This window comes from Pongo pygmaeus, chromosome 20 (assembly GCF_028885625.2).
Source record: "Pongo pygmaeus isolate AG05252 chromosome 20, NHGRI_mPonPyg2-v2.0_pri, whole genome shotgun sequence".
Lineage (NCBI taxonomy): Eukaryota > Metazoa > Chordata > Mammalia > Primates > Hominidae > Pongo > Pongo pygmaeus.
Window position 1 is genome coordinate 38,540,059 of NC_072393.2, and position 6,464 is coordinate 38,546,522.

At 47.5% G+C, this 6,464-nt stretch overlaps 1 pseudogene; it reads right to left on the reverse strand.

Moving 5' to 3' along the window:
* Positions 1 to 551: 551 nt before the first annotated feature.
* LOC129020767 (aldo-keto reductase family 1 member B1-like) lies at positions 552 to 1,698 on the reverse strand (annotated as a pseudogene).
* Between the last annotated feature and the right edge of the window lie 4,766 nt (positions 1,699 to 6,464).

Consider the following 6,464-nt stretch of genomic DNA (forward strand, 5'->3'; position numbering starts at 1 on the left):
TGTGGCAAGTGATGGGATTTCCTTCCTTTTTAAGGCTGCATAGTATTCCATTGTGTGTATATACTGTATTTTATCTGTTCACCTGTGAACATCCACGAACATCATATTTTTATCTGTCTGTGACTTTTCATGATGATTTTCTATGGTATTTAGAATTTTGGATTTTTTGCCAGTTTCTGATTCCACAACATTCAAATATACTATTACAAAGAATACATGCAAATATATGCTTTCTATAAATACAAAGGGCTCTTTAAAACAGAAGCTTTTGTTACTATCATAAAGTTGTTCACGCTTTTTGTAATAAGAAGCTCTTTTTATTAAAATGTTTTCTATTTTAACATATATTTCACTGTATCAGTCCTTATTTTTTTTCCACAAAAACACTTTTTATTTGAGGCGAAGAGAAGTCTTGCTGAAAGGATTACAGTTCCAAGCAGCCAAAACTCAACTGTTAGTGGCATTATTTTGACCTGGTAGATTTTGCTTCTCTTTGGTCAGAAAAGGGTATTCAGGTTGTACTTTCCCCAGTGGGGCAAAAAGGAGGGCAAAGCAAACTGGAAGAGACTTCTACTCTATTGACAGGGCTCTTCAGATCCAACATCAAGCTAGACACGCCCTCGCTGGCCACTCTACAGGTTGCTGTCCCACTGCTGAGTGACACAGGCCATACTACATTTGCAAGGAAAAAAATGATACAGGAAACACAGGTATAGGTCACTTAGGGATGAGCAGGCATCCACAGCTTCAAAACTCTTCATGGAAGGGGTAATCCTTGTGGGAGGCACAGCTCATCAAGGCACAGACCCTCCAGTTCCTGTTGTAGCTGAGTAAGGCGGTCATATCCTGGCTGTTCAGTTCAAAGTCAAAAACCTTAAAGTTGTCAGCAATGAGTTCTGGTGTCACAGACTTGGGGAATCACCCCCAAGTTCCTCTGCATGGGGAACCGGATCAGGACCTGGGCTGTAGTTTTACTGTGCTTGGCTGCAATCGCCTTGGTCCTGGGATCCCCCAGGAGGGAAGGGTCCTCGGGGTTGGCCCAGGGCCTGATGGGAGTGCCGAGGGGGCTACAGGCGGTCACCACGATGCCTTTGGACTGGCAGTACTGGATTAACTTCTCCTGAGTGAGGTAAGGGTGGCACTCCATCTAGTTAACCACAGGCTTATACTTTAAGCCAGGTTTGTTTAAGAGCCTCTCCACCTGGAGATGGTTGAAGTTGGAGATGCCAATAGCTTTCACCAGCTGTTCATCCACCAGCTCTTCCATGGCTGCCCATGTGTCCAGAATGTTGGTGTCACTGGGAACCACATTACCCAACTCATTCAATGGAAAAATTCCTTCCCAGGCTTAAAGCCAGTTGGCCAGTGAATAAGGTAGAGGTCCAGGTAGTCCAGCTTCAGGCTGCTGAGGGTCTTCTGGCAAGCTCCTTTCACCAGGCCCTTCCCATGGTATGTGCACCACAGTTTACTAACGATGAAGAGCTCCTCACGCTTCACCGCCTGCTCCCTGAGCTTCTCCTGAATGGCTACCCCCACCTCATTCTCATTCTAGTACACGTGGGCACAGTCAATGTGGCAGTACCTGACATTGATGGCCACCTTCACGGCCTCAGTCACGCGGCCTGGAGGGGACTTCCAGGTGCCCAGCCCCAGGATGGGCATCTTGGTACCACTGTTGAGCACAAGGTGGCTGGCCATGGCTGCTGCGCTCCCTGGAATTGTTTCATACTGTCTTGTGTGCCTTGGAAGACTTATCTCCTGTTCTCTGCCATGCTAACCAGTGCTATGTATAACCCTGCCTAGTACAGGGTGCTGAGGGAGGGGTGCCTGTCTCTTCAGCACAAGGCTACTTCCACTCCCCACTCCCAGCAAAAGCTGATCTGACCATGGAACAATGATCAAAAGTAGGAAAATAACATTGGCCAGGTGCAGTGGCTCATACCTGTAATCCCAGCACTTTGGAAGGCCGAGGCAGGAGGACTGTTTGAGCTTGGGAGTTTGAGACCAGCCTGGGCAACATAGCAAAACCCCATCTCTACAAAAATTTTAAAAATTAGCCAGGTGTGGTGGCACATGCCGGTAGCCCCAGCTACTTGGGTGGTGGAGGTGAGAGGATCACTTGAGCCCAGGAGAGCCACAATTGCCCCACTGCACTCCAGCCTGGGCAACAGAGCAGGACCCTGGCTCAAACAAACAAACAAACAAACAAAACCAAAAAACCCAAACCCACCAAAAAAAAAAAAAAGACAAATAAAAAATTAAGGAAAATAACATTGACATAATACTATTAACAGACTTACAGATCCAATCTGATTTTCTCGTCTTCCCACTGATGTCCTTTCTGTTCCAGAATCCATTCTAGCAGCCTATGGGGCATTGTTGTCGTGTCCCCTTCATCTCCTCCACTACAGAGCAGTTTCTCAGCCTTTCTTCATTTTTCGTGATGATATTTTTGAACAGTACTGGCAGCTATTTCATAGAATGTTCCTCAGCTTGAGTTTCTATGATATTTCCTCATGATCAGATTGAGACTGTGTGTTTGGCAAGAACGCCACATGGGAGTGAGACTGTGCACTTCTTGGTACATTGCAGCAAGGGGTCCGTGATGTCTCCGTGTTTTATTGCTGGTGATGTGAACTGTGATCGCTTGGTTAAGATCGTGTCTTCCAGGTGCACCACCGTGCCCAGCTAATTTTTAAATACGTTTTGTAGAGACAAGGTCTTGCTTTGTTGGCCAGGCTGGTCTCAAACTCCTGGCCTCAAGTGATCCTCTTGCCTCGGCCTCCCAAAATGCTGGGATTACAGATGTGAGCCATCATCTGGCAACTCTCTCACTGTTTCTACCCAGTTCCCATATACCTCTTGTAGGTAACTGTCTCATTAGCCTCTGATTTATTCTTCCTATACTTCTTTTGCAGATATGATCCCCTGCCCAATTTTGATGGTAAATGAACAGGTGCAGCAGCCAAGGCTTGAGAAAGACATGGTAATAAAGCATGCAGATTTCTCAGACATGAAGGTGTGGGTCACCCCACAGGTGAACTACTTAGACCAGGAGAGGTGTGCTAGCCAAGGGTGAGGGAATCTAGAATGGGTAGTAGGGGAGGCAGATGATGAAAACCAGCTATAGCCTTGAGGTCAGCTGTAGCAGTAGGAGCTGCTGTTCATCCTTCGTCCCACTAGCTGTCCTCTTGGAGGCTTCTCCAGGAAAGGAGGCCGTCCAGAATCCCAGAGAAGCTGTTCACCGATGGGATTAACTTACTATGTGTAAGTAAGAAGTGGATCCGAGTGACGCAAGAAGTGGATTGTAGTGGAGGTCATTGTGTGCCTCCCAGATCCCACATTCAAGTCGGAGGGACCCATTTCCCCAGCTGTGTTTTCTAAAGTCTCAAAGGTACATAGCACAGCAATACGTATATACAACAGAGTCTTGCCAAGCACAGTGGCTCATGCCTGTAATCCCAGCATTTGTGGGTCTTAGGTGGGAGGATCACTTGAGCCTAGGAATTCAGGACCAGCCTGGCAACATAGTGGGACCCTGTCTTTACAAAAAATTGAAAAATTAGCCAGGCATGGTGGTCCACAACTGTAGTCCCAGCTACTCGGGAGACTGAAACAGGGGGCTCTCTTAACTCTTAAGCCCAGGAGGTCAAAGCTGTAGTAGCAGGCCATGACGGTGTCACTGCACTCCAGCCTGAGTGACAGAGCAAGACCCTGTCTCTAAAGCACACACACACACACACACACACACACACACACAGAGAGAGAGAGAGAGAGAGAGAGAGACAATCTTCTCTATAAGAACAAAGTATACGCACAGGCCAGGACTGAGACTGGAGTTTGGGGAATGGGAAGGATTTGGATATATGGAATTGGGAGGAAATGGCCCACCAGATGGCACATCAGAATGAGGCGGGCATTTCCAGCTTTTCTTGATCATCCTCCACCTCCCTCTCCCTAGAAGGAAGAATCCTCCTCCTTCCCTCTCCCACTTCCCTCTGCCCTAGACACACTCCGATCTCACAAGCCATTCTGGCTGCTGCGACTTTTAGTTTTATCCATCGTCTAGCTGAGATTAAACTGGAATGTTCCATTTGCTCTTCTGGCTCTCAAGTTGGCGCAGGGCTTCCCACCTATGGGTGCAGTTGAATCTTTTTCACTGTAATAGAACAAATGCTCTGACCTCCACCACAAAGTGTTTCTGAGGGTGCCCGGCCTTAGTGAGTTCCTGGGCACCCCCTGTAATATACCCAGGCCATTCATATCTAAGGCCCGCAAAGTGTCCTGAGGGCCTCAGTGGAGCCTCTGCTTCAGCTCCTTCTTCTTCTTCACAAGTTGATACCCCTATGCCAAGGGCACGGATTCCTGATTTTTACAAGAATCACTTCCTAGAGGCATCAAAGTGGTTTCTGCATTCACTCCAGTTCCCACTTGGCTGAAGACACAGGGGATCGTTCACAGAGGTGGGGGGAAAGTCACTCTCTTTGTAAGGACTACAAAACAGCACTTGTCTCTCCCCAAATCCCAGTTTCTTCTGCACCTCAGTTTCCCTCCAGAAACCTCTGCAAAGGAAGGCAACAACCCCACCTTCCTCTTCCAACCAAAACCCCAACATTTATGCAAATAGACTGGCGACTCCACCTGCCAAACCCAAGTCAATATGAATCCCAGTTGAGGCTGACACAAGAACTGATTATTACCGTGGGAATCTAAACTAAAAATAAGATGAAAAAGGAGCAGTCTTTGCAGCCTAGGAGTGGACGCAGATTCTTGACGCTAAGCACAGGGCTTCTAGGCCACAAGCCCACCCGGCCTGGCTGTGTCTCCTCGGCCCTGTCTCATCTGTTGGGCACCAACTCCCCCTTGCCTCCCTCTCCAGCCCCTTGGCTTGGTCCTCACAGGACTCCCAGAACTTGGGACACGGCCTGGCTCAGAGCAGGAATTCAATCAACATCTATTGACTGAGACAGATGAAAGAGAATAGGAGAATGAGTGCCAGGGACAACCATGTCCCTCTGTCTGGGAAGATTTTCATTTCCTTCTCAGCTCAGTCTTGTGGCTTCCAGGGGTTGACCTGGTGTTTGGACCTTCAGCTGAGGATGGGGCTTCCCCACTAGGCCCAAAGATGGTGTCCTGGGCTTCCCCGTCACCCTGCAGTCTCAAAGTGGACCCCTCCACCTCCCCTTCCTTCTTTCTATCCTTCTCTCCTCCTGGAGGAGCTCCTGGAGATCTACTCTCCCTCTCTGCTCCATTTGTCTGCGTGATTTGGGTTTGCCTGGCAGAAGCACAGTCACCACTCGTGGACTGAGGGAGGGAGTGGGGCCTGAGGCTCTTCTGCTGCTTTCTTCTTTACCCATTTAGCTAAAATCTGGCCTGGGTTGTTAACGTTTTAAAACAGTACTGTTTTGGGTTAATGTTAAGACTGCAATGCATCCCAAATACTTAAAAAAATTTCTCAGAATTATTTTATTTTTAATTAATTATTGTAAGAGATAGGGTCTCGGTCTGTTGCCCAGGTTGGAGTGGGATGGCGCTATCGCAGCTCACTGCAGCCTCGACCTTCCAGGCTCAAGCCGTCCTCCCGCCTCAGTCTTCCAAGTAGCTGGGACCACAGGCACACGCCCATGCTTGGCTAATTTTTAATCTTTTTTTGTAGAGATGGGGCCTCACTATGTTGGCCAGGCTGGTCTCAAACTCTTGACCTCAAGCAATCCTCCCACCTCAGCCTCCCAAAGTGCTGGGATTACAGGCACTGTGCACGACTCAAAACAACTTAAGATTTATAAAAAATTGAGAAGGAGGTATAGATTTCCCAGTTTCACCTATTACTAACACCTTACATTCATATATTTGTTATAGTTAATGAAGATATATTGATACATTATCATTAATTGAAGTCCATTATTAAATATTGCCCATACTTCAAATCTGGATTTCCTTAGTTTCTAATATCCTCTTTCTGTTCCAGGATCCCATCTAGGATACCACATCACATTTAGTCATCATGTCTCTTTAGGATCCTCTAGACCAGTTGTCCCTATTTCCCGAGCCACAGACCCGTTAGCAACCGGGCTGCCCAGCAAGAGGTGAGTGGCAGGTGAGCAAGAGTTACTGCCTGAACTCTGCCTCCTGTCTTATCAGCAGCGGCATTAGACTCTCAGAGGAGCGCGAACCCTATTGTGAACTGTGCATGCGAGGGATCCAGGTTGCATGCTCCTTGTAAGACTCTAATGTCTGATGATCTGAGGTAGGACAGTTGCATCCCGAAATGACCTCTCCTCCCCTGCTGCTCCCCATCTGTGGAAAAACTGTCTTCCATGAAATTGATCCCTCTTGCCAAAAAGATTGGGGACTGCTGCTCTAGACTGTGATACTTTGTCTGACTTTTCCTTGTTTTGATGATCTTGACAGTTTTGAGAAGTCTTAGGTAGGTATTTTACAAAATGCTGCTCTGTTGGAATTTG